The 16534-nt window shown below is 42.4% G+C and overlaps 1 non-coding gene across 1 annotated transcript; it reads left to right on the top strand.

Annotated features, from left to right (window-relative positions):
- The first annotated feature begins 6372 nt into the window (after window positions 1-6372).
- Trnaa-agc (transfer RNA alanine (anticodon AGC)) lies at window positions 6373-6445 on the top strand. Its single transcript has one exon. It is a non-coding gene; the product is annotated as a tRNA-Ala (tRNA).
- The last annotated feature ends 10089 nt before the right edge of the window (window positions 6446-16534 follow it).

Genomic DNA, 16534 nt, shown 5'->3' with positions numbered 1-16534 from the left:
CGGTCAACGGTTTCCTCCGGGCGTACCAGACACCCCACCGATACCCCCCAACCCATTGTGTGCCTGTCCGATCGAAGACCTACCCGTCCAAAAGTTGTTCAGTGGGCGTACAGCTTACTTTCTAGCGCAAATCATGGCGGCAATGGCGGCAGATAGTGCTTGATTACAGATTGTCAGCAACTGATCTCCACCGTACGCACCCACGGTTGCTTCACTATGTTCACTCGGCTTAGTTGCAAATCTGCGGCTTCCCTTCTCGCTTTCCCACACACGCATCTCACTATCCAACACTGGTTGCTGTTGTTTTGCTTCAGCATCTTTTTGTTGTTATATGGCATTAATGTTTTGAAAATGGCGTATAACACTTTCGGTGTGTAATTTTCTGTTATATCGCGGCGCCCAGCAAACGTGCAATGGGCATAAGGCAAACGTTTGCTGCTCTTCCTGCTTCGCGTTCGTAGTAATTTTTCGCCCTTTGTAACGCTCCATTGTGTTTTTTTCTTGCACTGAACGAATGAATGAATTGTAAACCACGAGATGAGAAATCGATACATGCGGGTGGAGGAACCGTGTGTGAGGTGCGATTGGTAGCATCCCCCAACGGATCACTGCCGATCAACCGGGACCCGGGAGAGGCCAACATTTGCTCCACAAATTAGTGAGCGGTTTTTCGGCAGCACAGAAACACAGAAGGCTTTCCATCGGGACTGGTTGCACAGCTGCTTCTTATACTACCGTTCGTGCTGTTTGGCGGTTAGGGCAAAGTTTGGCGCTTTCTTTGCCGCGGCCGAGATTGAATTAGAAGGTAGAGCGATGCCGAAAGCTTTCGGACCGATTGGTGCCGGGGACACGGTACCGAACTGTACCTTTGAATGGGTTTACGTTGTTGTGAAAATATTGATAATTACCGACGATGGCGGCGCGGTTTTTGCTTTTATGATGGCGCCGGCAAGGATGGAATCAATTTTCGATTCTCAGGTGTAGTGTCGTGCGGATGAGATGTTCAACTGAGCAAAGAAGAGTTATTTTTGATGATTTTTTTTAAGTTGCTTGTACACAAATTCTTTATTCAGTCTTAATCAGATATATCGGTTTTATTTCTGTAAATGAAACTAATGAATGTTTTCTTTCTTTAAGACTGTTATTCTCAACAGAAATTGCTCATGAAATTAAGTTTAAACTTTAAACAAATATTTACCAACTTGAAGCCCCAAAAATAAATGCCAATTGCGTACGATCGATGAATGCGCCGCCGCCGGAAGATCAAAAGGAAATTCGATACCGCGCGATCGAGCTCGAACGCGTTATACGACGAATGAAATGTGATGAGCGAGGTTTGAGGATTGATGAAAAGGATAATAAAAGCGAAATTTTACTCGATTGCTTGTACGAAATATGTTGTTTCTTTGATTGTACTGCTTCGCGTTCTGGCCTGTAAAATCTTGAAAACAATATTTTATATTTTGTGGGTTTCGTACATTGATGACAGTTATCTAGAAAAAAGCACATCTTATGACATTAATGTAAATCCCTTTTAAATGATCGGCAAATCGACACTCCGGAATCGTCTTGCATTACAAATGCACCCGAAGGCACTCAATCATCTTATCTTGTCGTTGGTAATTTGCATCGACTTGACAGGTAAACAATTCGTTGCTACTGAGAATTCAACCTTGCTAAACCGATGAGACAGGCGTCCATGTTAAGATGTCCATCTATGTTGTTTGTTGCTAAATCCGCTCCCGTGGGATTCGTGGCACATCTTCACTTTTTGTGATGTGGAAAAAAACAGGAAGATGTCTCACTTGTTAGAGAAGACTAAACAGAATCCTTGCGAGAGGTACACTTCCTGCTGTCCGATTTGACCGATTTGATCCGTTCCATGTCACAGTGCATTAGTGGATTCGATGACACATTTCTCGGAGCTATTTGTACGCTTGTCACCGTTAGGAGCTGCAGTGAGTGAATGAGCTCGATTGATGCATTGCACTGTGCGGCCACTCGGATGCCTTGCTCTGGTGGGCGAGTTTGTTGTAGTTCGCGTTTGTTTTGTCCTTCCATTTTGAAAATACACCCGTTTTCGTAGGCTGTCCGTCGCGGCCTGCAAAACGGGATCCGTTTATACCGCAGGGAAGCGTCCGGTCGGATCGAACTCGGGTGATTGAAATCAAAAAGCAAGAAGCATGGTTGATGTTCGAGACGTGTCGTCGGTTGACGGATGGGCAAATGCAAATGCATACTTCTGCCAACATCTGCATTTGAGGTGAGGTTCAATCGGCAAGCATCGGCTTCCGATCGGTCGGTGGTTGTTGTGGTTTTTTGATTCTCCGTTGCAGCGTGCAATGGGAGCGAATTGAAAAGGAACTGATTTGTTGAGACACATGATTGAGCACGAGATGATTGGTTCGTCGTCTTGTGTTTCTTGACGGAAACACAAAATGGTTTAGGCGGGACAGAATGCTACTGATGTATCATGTATTGCTTCAGGCACATTAATGCATTTCAAAGGTTTAACATTGTGCGGATGCGTTGGAAAGGTTGCTGGATTTCTATTGGCAAAGCATGACAGACGATTGATTGAATACCTTTTCTACATAAAACACGCGCTGTAGTACAAACGGATTCTAATAATTATGGAATAATGATGTTTTTCCATGAATGCGTATAATATAAACTTTGTTGATTTTACGGCGCTCATAATAGAGATCACATGCTAGGTCCCACCGTCTTACCTTTAATTAAGTAACTGAGATGTAAATATTTTTTTATGTTAGACGTTGAAAAATAGAAAATAAAAAAATAATATGATAATTATTGATGTTTTAATTAATTGAGAACAGTCAAGCCTTATTTTCATGGTTATTGTTTTTAAGGGCATGAAGAGTTTAATCAAAACTATCTAAAGAAATTGAATTAAATCCGAAGCAAATGTAAGGCGCTTACTGCAACAGAGTGCTATATGATATAATAGAAGATTTCATTTTACAACCGACAATGAATGCGATTGATCAGCTTTGATGATCGAAGATGGAACATCCACCAAATGAAGATTTAGCTTTAGGTCGTGAAAGCACAATGAATCGTTCCATACGCTTCGCTTCTGGAGTTTTATTTGTCTCCATCAGCTCGGAAGCATAATTCCCACCTGAATAGCCATACCTTGGGTGGAAAATCTAATTACACACCGTCCACCATAAATCAACTGAATCGGCTTTGAACTGAACGGATACATTCCCATAGTGTAAGCTATCGCTCTGTGTTGGTCTCCATAGCAACCTGTTGCATTGCGCGTCTATTCTTGCATCTCGTGCGAAGAACGAGGAGATCACGCTGTGCGCTCTTTAGGGAACCATGAACAGAGGGATTCGTTTTCTTTCTTCCCATCGAACTGTTCGCCAAGAGGACAAACACAAACCAAACGAAGACGTCATCGAGAGACGAGACGAACGACACCGCGCGCACTTATCAATAAAAGTCATGCCGTCAACCTCGAGCCCAAGGAAAAAGGTGCGAGAAAATGAGGAACGAAACAACAAATCTGTGCGTCCGCCCGCACCCTTAAGCGTGTTTTTGTGCAGGAAGGCGTCGATGTTCGGGAGGGAGCTGACGGGGAAGAGTGCAAGATAAATTACACATCATAAATATTAAACTGAACAATAGCGATATGTCATAATATATGGCGTTTTTATTTCAATTTCTCATTTCGTCAACAACGACATCGGGTTCGCTTCGTGCGGACAACACAACACACACACGGCCGGTTGCGTGAAAAATAACGATGCGAGCGTAAGGTGAGCTGAGCCTGTTTGATGTTTCAATCATCATTTTTCTTGCGACGGAAAGAAGTAAACCGTTTTTTGTGTTGCGCGCTAGTGCTTGCAATCAAATGATTAAGGAGATGATGTGTTTTTGACCTTCCTTTTCTCAGCTGAAGTCTGATGGGAGAAAAGCATGAAAGCATAGTTTAGGCTTTTCCGAGAAGCGACCAGAAAGAGCTAATACGTCACAGTGCATATTTCAAGCTGTTTAGCGAGGAATGTGTTTTATGTTTGACGTTATTTGTGGAAAGATCATTCATAATCTCCACCGTATGCATGGAATTTGTTTACGCGTGTTTGTTTGTTCAAATGACAGATGATCGTTCATAAAGAAAACGCGTTTCCATTCCGTCCGTGGAAGAATATCTTTACAGAATGAATGCTTTGCGCTACATTACATCACGCCGGTGCTTAAAAACGCTCTTTACACTGTAAAATTACCATGGCAACGGAAGGCAACGATCCTGAGTCTGACTGTTGTACATCGGTTAGGCTGTTTGGTAACAACGCAACAACCGGATAGGTGAGAATTCGTTGGGTTCTCCTTTAGCGTGTTGCTGGAAAGAATTTTTTTCCTTTGCAACCGCTCATAAAACACGACATTTTGCACCATTGTCCAAGGGGAAGCCAGGAATTCGTCTGAACAAATATTTGTTGTTTATGGATATTCTAAGGATTGGAATTCTTGGACGGATTGGAGCGCATTTGGGCTTGCTTTTTAGTTGCATTCTCTCGGGTACGCGCTGTTAGCGTGCGTTGAAGAAACGATCGATTGTTTGTTTGATTGGGTTTTCTCCTGGGATGCAAGTGACCCCACCATAAAACCTTACACCGGTGGCAGGCCGGAGATGCAGACCGGAAGGACTTACACGACAACAGACACCTACGAGTTTTGTATCATGCTGTGACGTGTGTCCTATACGTGTGGATAGTGCTACAGCTTTCAGGAGTGTTCTGCAAAAGCCTGCGGGCCAATCACACGTAATTGGGGGCAATAAAACGATCGGTTGCAACGTTTTCATGGAACACCGATCCCTGTGGTTGATGAAGAATTGAAAAAAAATATTATAATGAAGAATTTTTGTAGAAATTGATCACGTTTTCTAGTGTGAATATTGATCGAAATTCTCATAGAATCAATAAACTTTAAGAAGGGAAACAAACGGGCATAAATATTGTGGATCTTCGATCTGAAAATCATGCAATAAATTAGTAAAAAGGATCTTTACATTGCGAAGATTGTGATGATAATGTGGACACGATTTTTTTTTTACTTTGAAGTCTGAATAAAAAGTAAACCAAAAAAAAGCCGTAAAGTATCAAATTAAACCCGAATGTATGATGCAAAACATCGGTTTAAAATACAACGCCTTGATTTTTCCCCCTGATTCGCTCCATTGCTATTTTCCTACTCGTCCTTGCAGGCATAAAGCGTAAAACTACGAGCATCGGATTGCGAACGGATTGTCTTGAAAGCATTTCTCTCTTCCCAGCAGCGAACGGAAAATAGAAATGTGATACTTTCGGTACACGATTACTATCCGATCGTGATCGGATGTCGCGCGCGCTCTTGATGCGTTCCGAACTGGTGCGCTTTCATGTTTTGCCGAATTGTGTCACCCAACTGTGGCGGCAGAGGCTCTACCCGGTGAAGGTCGACAACAAAGCAAACGTGCCGCATGATGCATGATGGCGGCGCCAGCTCGATACCGGAACCGTTTGGCCGTACGGTGCTTCCGGAACGAGTTTTCCGGGTTTTTACGCTGGGTGAGTGTGTGTTAGGTAATAGTGGCAAAAGGACAACCGTGCTTCCTGGTGACATTGTAACAAAATTTCGGAAATTTTCAGTTGATGTTGGATGTAATGCAAAGCCAGGAAGAAAAACAGATCAAACACAGCAACTAGAACCATCCCTTATCTTTTCCTTGTTGACATTAGTGTGAGGCAATTGTTGGACGGTTTGTTAGAATAATAAATAAAAATTTTGATACAAAGTAGCTGATTACGAGTGACGGGTTTTTGTGTTTCCGTTTTCCCTCTGGAAGTTTTGATTTTTTCGATTGCTACCGTAAAGGTAACGTTTTTCCTCGTGACATTAAATTTATGGTGACGAAAATGAGGGGTTGCAACGGGATTTGGTAGCCGAGTGGACAGAAAACAAACAATTGGACGGATATCGGATTTCAATCGGGGCTAGTTTTATCTGGCCGATAATCCAAGGGCAAATGGTTAGGGCCCCGTGGCCATGAAACAATCTGCTAATGTTGATGTTTGCAACGGAATAAGGGAACGTTTGGAATGTGTCTTTATTTGTTTGAATGGGAAAGGAAAATCCAGGAGGACAATCATACTGTGAAAAAGTTGAAATTTTATTATAAAATAAGGATAAAATTAAAATAAAAATTTTGCTTGACATATCAATTTGATCATACAAATGGAAAAATCAAAATAAAAACCCAATGTCGTTTTAATATTAATTGTTAATTTAACACAATAAAAATGTGAACCTTGCCAACGATAAACTAAGCACTTTATAACAACGTCTTTCACAGCAGGGGATGTAGCTCAGATGGTAGAGCGCTCGCTTAGCATGTGAGAGGTACTGGGATCGATACCCAGCATCTCCAAAAAAAGACACAAGTGTACCTTTTTGAAGAAAAACATTTGTCTTGTTTTTATATAATTTATTAATCAAATATATTACCGATTCTACTTGAATGTTTTTTTGTCGCCATATGGCGATGGACGTTACTGTTTTATTTAAAGCATTTACGGGAGGGTTTACTTCTGTAGAACAATGTACATGATCTGGGCAATTGATAAAATTGTTCTAGGAAAAAAACTAGATTGAATAGACTTCATGTATCGATTGTTCGACGCCAATAAAATCCTCACACACGCTGCTTCTGGTTTTGCTTGATGTCCGATGTTGTTATTTCCTCCCAAAAGAGATCGTATTACATCAGTTTGATCGTAAATAAAAATTGCATCTATATAGTACGATGTGATATCCTTACTTGGTAAGGTTTCGAAGGACGCTGACACCCTATGTACGCGGTACAACACGTCCATAGTAATTGTTTCTGATTTATGTGCACCATTGTTTATCCGGTTCAAGCTGGTTCTGATGCAAATCTAACAAGATCTAAAGATAACAAGCGAGTGAAAAGCGAAAGGATTCAAATTTCATTAACGTACGTTTTTGGTGGACATAGGACGATATAATGATTTGTAATAATTTGGAAATTTCACACAATATTGAGATTTGAGTTTCATTTTAGTTTAAAAGTTATACTATAACATATTAATTTTGATCTTTCTTGTGTAGAATTCAAAGTTTATATCGTTTTTTTCACAGAATATACACAACCAACATTGTTGAACAAACAGTGGTTTGCTGGTAATAAACTTTCTCTGTACAAGGTTTACAACTTTCTAGAAGTTTGGAAACGTTTGGCCACACGCCCTCACAGTCGGTAGTCGAATTCCTCCCATGGTGCGTTGTAATTGTCCTGTGAATTTTCAGAGAAATTCTAGAGACCACCCGGTTGTACATTTCGCCCTGAAATACCAACCTGAAGCATCAATTTGCATGCACCTTCGCAATTCCATGTTAAAAACAATTCTCCTTATCACTGGTACTCCCGGAACGATCACGCGTTTGATGGGCGAGATGTCAACGGAACCAATTTACAACCACCGGGACGGTCCCTCGGCCGTGTTAAAATGTGCCGAGAGGATGCTAAAGATAGTTGAGAAGGCAGTGACGAGCAGCGGGTGGTAGGGTAAACAAAAGCCATGGGTCATCCCCGGGAGCTACTTCTGGTGGTGATGCTTCTGCCTTTTTTTTTGCCAAATTTCATGTTTATTTAGGTGAAAGTGGGAACATACAGTTACTGCCAAAGCTGGCGAACGGCACACAGCGGTGTAAGGGACCTCCTGATGTGAGGTGACATCGTGCGGTAGGAAAAGAACAGCTTCATTTTGCTCGTGTCTTCTGGATCTCTATGAAGACGAGCATGTTCAGATGATTCTCCAAAGAATGCTGATTGAAGGAAAGAGACAAAACAATGGATAGTTTTGACAGCCGGATGATGAATCCTTCATTCATAGGGGTCATATTAGGACACTGTCGTCGTGTCTTCTCTAACGAATTCCACAGCACTAGGTGCGTGGTTGGGTGTATCAGGTTTATGGCTGTGGATCTTTTTTCTCTCTAAAAGTTCGCCTTTAACACAACTTGTCCTGGCTCGAGGTGCTCGTTCTGGGTTAAGAACGCCACATGATATCCCGCGGGAGACTTCATTCCCAGTGCTGTAAGTTCTGACGCTCTTCATTGTTTCCAGAACTGATACGTCCATCAACAACCAGCACAACGAGACAGACACACGCATAGAGTTAACTGGTAGTTATCGGGAATCATCTTAGCCACCATGCCCAGTATGCTGGCTATACATGGGATGCTGATATTGGCTGGTCACACCATATAGGGTACGGAGGCATCAGGGCTTCACAGTCTGCAAGGTCACAGCACCAGTACTGACCAGTGTTTGGTGAGGATGATGAATGTGAACAGATATCAAACTGTGCCTTTCATATGTGCCCCGGAGACACGATCGATCCTCGAGTCAAATCGTTTGAATGTACGCAAACAAGAGAAAAAGTGTGGCTCGAGCCGGTTCGCTGGTGGACGAGCTTATGCCGAAAACATTCGCGGAAGGTCCTCCACGTCATGGCCTGTGATGATCAAGGAAGTGATCAGTCTGGCTTCTTGGTGATGCACAAGTGGAGAGTTTATTGTGGGCATGTTTTGTCGGTTGATCGATTTCATTCCGATGTACGTACCGTGTCGGTTGTTTGTTTATTGAATGACATGCTTTCAGTATCTCCATCGATCTTGCGCTGATCGATCGGGAGTTGATGTGGTGAGGTGAGTTCTTGTTAAAAACGGTAAAATCATTGAGATCTCTACATGCAGTTGGGGTGGAATCTGAGACAATAATGTATTTGAAGGCTAATTATCGTTTAGCTCGAAATTCTTGTTAATTTTAAAATACAAACATAAAATTCTTAGAGTTTCTGACTTGTTAAAAGTATTCCGAGACATATTGCTAACGAGCGCATCTAGTTGTCCAATGCCAATCCCTGTCAAGCTTTTCATAGCATTGTAGGATATTGATTTTCCATCAGTATTCCCGCATTCAAACTCATACACAGCAGAACATTGCTTGATATCTTACTATTTATTGTTATTGGTGCATCAGCGCTCTTTCCTATGACACGACGCGTGAACGCGCTAGCAAGGGCGATAGATCATTTGCCAAAGTCAGCACTGTGTGAAAGCAGTCAGAACTTCCCTTTCTGACACGTGCAAATGTGTCCGAATGGAATATGGAACTGCAATGAATGTTCAATAAGCTTCTCGCAATGGAAAAACGTGCCGTGGCGTGTTGTGTGGTTATGTACCGTACGATAATCATCACCAAGCTGACTGCTCGTTCACGATCCATTTACGAAGTCGATACAGATTCCCCCGATCTGCGGACGTTTGCTTGCGCTGATAAGCATCGGGACGATGTTGCGTCGTAAGATACCTTCCGGGTGCTCCGCAGACGGTCGCACAATTGTGGCCAGGAAGTTTGGGATAATCTCACCAGGGTGAGTGTTTGCGGGGTGGAATCTTTGTTTGTGCAGCTTCCAATTTCCAACGGGGAATTTCTCAAGAATTTCCGCAAATCCGTACACGCACTTCACTCGAGTTTCAGCTCATCTGGCGCAATGTAGGATGCAATGTTTCGGGACAAGCGGGTTCAGGTTCTAGCCGGTGTCGGAAAACAGTTATCAGCTAATGAATGGAATGTGGCAAACAAAATGATGACAGATTTCAGTTGGGCTTCAGTTGGTTGGCCTGCTCCGGTGGTGGTTACTGCAAGAAGAATGCCCGATGCCCTTGGGCGATTTTCGAGAACACGGGCGGGAAAGTTTGCGGCATCCTAGTCACAATGTTTTGCGGTTTGAAATTACAACCAGCCGCGGTGTTTGGTTGCGGACCTACAGCCGGGAGCATAAATTGAGCATTACGGTGTGCAGTGCAGGGAGCTGATATACCACAACTCCACACTGCTGTGGATGGAAAGCTGAGAGAACAAGCCCTGGGGGTAATCGGTAGGTAGCCATTGTGCGACCTTTGGTGGATTGTTTCGTGTTTTTCCGTCAGGTCCACACAAGGGAGCATAATTGAGGAGGTAAAATTACCATCGGGCATGATGTTTGCGGCAGAAGGATGGACAAATTATGATATCATGTTGATGTCACACAGTGCCTCAGCAGCATACAGCGTGTATCGGATCCGTTGACGGAAGCGAACGGTGAGAAGAATGTGCCGAAAATTAGTGTGTATGTCAACATGGGCAAAATACGGAAGTGGTCCCGTGGTGTGGAACTTTGGTAGTGAAAATGTAACCATATAGTTACGGGGTGTGATGTGAAACAATAAACCGTGGTGAAGCAACATGATGCATTACAATGTCATATGTTGAAATTTTTAAGCGATTTTTCTGTATTCTTACCATTCAATCAGATCTTCGATAACTGAAGTAGTCAAACAATAAAAAATCTCTTCTCGAAGCAATATTTTTTTTATTTGAAATGTCCTCTAAACGAATCCCACAAACGATCGTTCCCAGGCGGCTTAGTTTGTTTGGTGTTGCTTGTTTTCACGTAGACTTTTTCCTGCTTGCTTAATTCCCCTTAAGGAAGCAGAGCAAACTGGTGACAGCAACGCAAATCGCGGACACAAACGACGAACCCGTTCCTTAATCCATTGGCCAGTGCGGATCGGGTTTCGTTCGGTTTCGCTTGCCTCAATAAGTGGCTCTGTTTGGGGCTGCATCAGTTGTACCCATCAAGACAAACCCATTTAAGCACGGTGTCCAGCAGAGGTTTTGTGCGCGAATTCGTTTGTAGCGTACCGGCAGCGAAAGCGCGTCCTTAGCTGCGAACTGTTTTGACGCATCCACACAACGTACCCGGCTAGACAAGCGAGATGTCTGCTCGTGTGTAGATTTATTGGAGCATTTACACGACAATGGGCTGTTTATTTTTTTTTGTGGCACAAAATATAAAGCATAAAGCACAGCGCAATAAAACCGAACGAATTAAAGGATATGAAAAGGAAGCTCCGACGCAATTATTCAATTTTCCCATTATGCGAAGAGTCTTGGAGGATAAAATTACATGCGCAAACTACGCACTATGCTGCACTTTTGCGGCAGCTCCGCGATACCAATGAACGCTAAAAAAGAAAAAGAAACCCAACCGAAATCGTGGCTTGAAAAGGACTCGTGGCAGTGCCGTGGCCATACCGTACATGAAGATGCTCAATTTATGGCTGAATCGTTTTGGTGCTCTCGTTGTCCCTTTTGCGGAGTGCCGGAATAGGATTCGGTTGGATGTTATTTTTTCGCCAACAAATCCCTGGTGAAGGTGGAAAACGGATCATTAAACGTGGACGGTAGCAATCGTCCATAATTAACGTGTATTTTCTAGATCATCCTGGGTGCAGATAGATTTGCAGATAGGCAAAGGGAGTTGTAGCAGTGCTTTCGTGGAACGGATTTAGATCGTATTGCACCGATAAGGCACCGGACGGTTCGGGGGCAAACATGATACTTTGCTTCTGAATGTGGTCAGTGAAGATGTCCCATTTCGGGAGGAGTGAGTATGCGGTTTTTTTTTTGGTGCTCTTCGTTAGGAAGTTGCGCCTTTTTCTCTGTTCATTCAAGTGACCAGTCAGCAAGCCACTTGAGGTAAGCTGATAATTGACCAATAGTTACCAGTAGTTACCCAAGCAATTCTACCATCCACGACCCAGTGAAAGATGAGCTTCAACGCGTCGAAAGGACGATAATTTGCGCGTTCGTGCGGTAGAAGATTAGGAGCAGTGAAAGAGCATTTCTGTAACCCAGGATTTGTACCAAGAGTAGCTACGTAGTTGCAAATAATTAGATAATTACTCGTACGTCTGTTATTTGGTCGGGCTTCCGTAACCCGGTTAGCTACGTTGCTCGACTTTACCGAGCGGTGAGGTTCAAGTGTGATAAAAATTAGAGCTTCCTTAACGCAAGCACCTTTGCTCACTATTGGACGTTAAGCCGGAAGAAGGCTCTTTTTGCCAAGGAGTAGAGCAGGTTAGATGAAGTGTCCTAAGAACCCATGTTACCATAAATGCCGGTAAGAGACATGAAATCCTTCGAAATAGAGCGGAAAATTGGAAGCTGTGAAGTGCCTAAATCAACAGAAGCTACCGGTTGGAAGGTGTGTTCGAATAGATTATCGTAGTACGATTAGAGAATTTGTGCAAAGATTAAGATGCTGATAGCGACTAGTGTGAAGTTAATATGAAAAATCAACAGAGTACTTGTTGATTTAGGTCTTTAAGCGATAACTGGTTGTTCATAGTTGAAAAGATTATGTAATTTATCTTATCGTTACCTTCGAACATAAAGCTAGGTAAAAAGAGTTTTGGAAGGTATATTGTTTGCTTGAATAAATGTTCTTGCAATGGCAGTAGTATTTTAAAAAATGTTCGAGTAAAAAAAAATATTTTAAATAAGGGCTCATTCAATTATTACGTAACGCTGATAGGGGGGGGAGGGGGTCAGTACCAGCGTTACGATTTGTTACATAGGGGGGAGGGGGGGTTTAACTTTTTGTTACGTAACATACAATAAGATTAAACTTAGATTCCCGCTTCACAGTCTATGCAAGAAAACTTAACTTATTTAAGGGATTTTTATACAAATTCCATATTAGCTATCTACTTTTCAATTATTTAAAGGTCAAGTTTCTTGGTATCTTTTGATAACCACTCATTGATGACTTCTGATGTCCACTCAGATGGTGAGTTTGGAATCCTGTGTGTTGTAGTGGATCCAGTTTGCATCCACTGTCACATAACAAGCATCGCCGACTCTCAAAATTTTCATTGAGCTTGAAGAGCTCTAAAAGACTCAGAATGATGCATTCAAGTTATCCACTATCGTAAAGAGCTTCATACAATCATACATCAATCATTAACCATACATCAGTTAATTATTCGATATCATTTAGTGCTCGGAAGCTGATTCAGGGTACAATGAATAACTTTCAACAACTATAACGTGCAACATCGTGCTCGGTGCTTGTATGGCCGTGTTTGAAGTCAGCATACCGGCTTAAATTGTTGGGTCGTCTATTCTGCTGTACGACTGTAGGTTCGCCGTACAACTCATAGAGTTCATCATTGTAGCGGCTCCATTGTCCTTCCACACATATGGGGCCAAAAAACCCTCTGAGCATCTTCCTCTCGAACTCGGCTAAGTCAGTTTTGGACAAAGTCCATATCTCACTGGCGTATGTAAGTATTAGAGCTATTTAAGTTCTATATGCTCCCAGCTTCGTACTACTGAAAATTATTCACTAAATCTACTTTATCAACAAATGTATTTATACTTTCGTTATTTTTTAGATCCTTTAAATCTGTATTTTATCAAAAAACAAGATAGTTAAAAACGAAAATGGATAATGAGAATTAACAGAAGACAACTACGCTAAAGAAAGGTTGCTGGAGAAATAAGAAAGGAATAGTACTGATAAATAATTTACGTGCGAATTCTTGTTCTTAATAGATTACATCGATTCGTCATGTAATGTAAACTTTAAAACGAGCTTCTTAGGCTTTTCTCAGTGGACGATTAGCGAATGAATCCTTCGTTTGGGATCTGTGGTGTCAAAGACTTTTTTACGAAGCGTCTTCCAGAAATTATTATCTTAATCCAGAACCTATCCAGCCTAGGCTTAGTTCACTTTGTACATGCCAATGATGAATTATATTGATGAAAGATACGGACAGCCTGAAAACAAACATGGTTAATGAAGTATCGTATGCAGAATGGTAGCTGTATAGATAGAAGTAGGTTCTAAAACCGCTTCAAATGATTAGCAATGAGCAATGAATTATGAGCAAGTTGTTCTGGCGTGAGTAGTAAATTTATTAGGCAGTATGTTTGTTTCTTTATGCATTAGTCGAAATACGATGGGATTACATAGGTTACTTTTGAAAATTTCATGTTTTTCAAACAAGGGGGGGGGGGGGGGTCAACGAAATGTTACGTAATTAATGGAGGGGGGTTGCGTCCAGTGTTACGTTTTGTTACAATAGGGGGGGAGGGGGTCGAAAATTGACAATTTTTGCGTTACGTAATAATTGAATGAGCCCTAATATACATAAACCATAAAATGTCAGTAAAACTGGAGAAGACTAAGGAATTAAGTATCATTTATTTGAATGTAAGTTTATTAAAAAATTAATATAGTTTTAATATTGAGCTCAATCATACTTAATCGCATCGCTTTGTTCTTATAGTTGAGATCACTACAAAGGAACCTCCTTAACTGAAGGGTTTTCAGAAAGTTGGTGAAAGGTGAATTTGAACTAAGATTTGCTTTCGTTCGCTTCGCTCGCCTTTTGGAAGCAGCTGCTGTTGTCGCCTTGCTACTGACGGGCTGCACTCAAACCCCGATTGCCCCGAGGTCATGCTGCGCCATTTTGTATCAACATTATAGCCCATCGGAACGGTCTCCTCGTCAGGCAGCGCACCTTTTCCAGTGCGCGCCTTGCAGCCGTCCACCAATGTGGAACAAAAGCTCAAGATATAGAGCGGAATAAAGCAAACCTAAATGCATACCACGGGGTGAAACAACGAACCGAAACAAATAGCATCGACGAAAGCGGTCCGGAGTGTGCTACATGGAGAGATACCACAAAGTTCCACCCGGCACTGTGGCCGGAAACAATGGCTACCGAATTGGCCACCGGACACACACATGCTCACAGACCGTTTTGGTTGCGATGCTCTTGTTCTGGGTTGTCAACGCAGGAGAGAAAAAGCGGTGCATCGCTACGCCGGTGCAAATGATTAATCGTCTGCCCGAAGAAAACCCGTGTCGATTGTTGCTGAAGGTCGATCGAAAACGATGATCGTTTGGTGTGATTTAGAGGGGCTGTTTTCTGCATTTATAGTGGTATAGTGGTCCTTTTGAATGGTGTGGCTAGGCTAGGGTGCGGACAGTTTTGATGTGTATAAATAATGAAGATATCATATGGTCGGTTCACGGCCAGTGTGTGTAGTGAGTGGAAGGATTCAGGCGAAAGGAAGCTGTCTTGTGTTTTGTATATTGACATATTAATAACAGCTAAGGATGGTAGCAAAGTACAGTTGAAATGAAGTTACTTATTAGATGATGCTGTATCTAATGAAGATCCTTTTTGAGGAATTGTGAGTAGTGGTTAACAAGGCGAGAACAAGCCGAATTTAATAGAATTATAATGTAAAAAATGACAATTTAGAAAGGTTTTTTTAATGACGACGAAATAAACCATAGACTAACATTTGTTTCATGTTTATAATAACTCTCATTACAATCACTAGTTATTGTAGAGTTTTTGTGTGTAAATTCGTATCTACAAAGCATATAAACTGTATGTAAATCAGCCCACAAAAAACCAATTAGTGTCGCACAGCATTTGCTAAGCTGCATTAGTTACGATCGGAGAGCTAGTAATTCTAAACCATCTGTATGACCTTGCCTAGTGGGTAACAGATTCCCAACCCAAAAGTAAAGGTGAGTGTGACCCTCGGGAAACAAAGCAAAAGAGAATCACCCAGAATGGAAATAGGGTGAAAAACGGGAAAAATTAATTTCGCGAATTTGTAACGGTTTGCATATCCTGGATGCGCCTGACCGGCAGCGAGATGCACTTTTGGCAATGGGGCTGAGCAGGACAATATTTGTACAATTGCTTCCTGTTGTTGTGGTACGTGCAACACCCAGCCGGGAAACATCCATTACAGAACAAAATCAATCTTTTTACACCCAAAATGTGTGGAACGGTGTGTGCAAATCCGGCGCATCGGTACATCGTTTGGCCGGGAGATGACAACGTCACAGCGCACCCAAGTCCCGGTGATGATGATGATGGTAATTTACGATGCTTGTGGTGGTACCGTTGTTGTTTGTATTGGCCCTTGCGCAGCACGGAAAGAAAAGGTCCTTTCGTAATGGCAAACAGTTAACCACGAAGCTGTAGCGAATAAAGCGGCCATTATCAAACAACTTCCCCGTCCGGATTGAGATGTTAAATGGACGGTGCGGAGTTTTGTGGTACGGTGGCTCGCAAAATCAACGAAATGTTGTGTGTGTGTGTGTGTGGATGGCGAGCGAGAGGAAATGGAAGGGCATGGGCAGGGACAATATTTCCATTGCCAAAAGCTGTGCAGCACCCAAATCCGTTGTTGTATTGGGTACGGTGTGTCATAATTCGAGGGCTTACGGAGACACGGGATCAGTTCTCTATGAGCGAAGGGGAACAGGAATAGTCTGGTAAAATGATAAGTTAGTTGAAGCAACCGAAAGCCATTGGTAACTCAAACAACCAGAATCGAACAATAACAAATGTGTTACCAAGCGCATCGGGGGAAATGCGAGAATTGGCAATATTTCTTTCTGTTTGTTTGGTTATTGCGCTTCGGAACGTGTGGCTCGTACGTTTTCCGTTGCAATACGACTGCAACATGCACGGGAGCGATTGAAAACGGGCGTGTTTACTGGCTCTGTTTCCCGCATTCGCTAAATCAGGGTTCGTCGCTTATCGCCGAGTCGCTTGAAACGATGCG

This window comes from Anopheles moucheti, chromosome 3 (genome assembly GCF_943734755.1).
Source record: "Anopheles moucheti chromosome 3, idAnoMoucSN_F20_07, whole genome shotgun sequence".
Classification (NCBI taxonomy): domain Eukaryota; kingdom Metazoa; phylum Arthropoda; class Insecta; order Diptera; family Culicidae; genus Anopheles; species Anopheles moucheti.
This window is presented reverse-complemented; position numbering and strand designations above follow the sequence as displayed.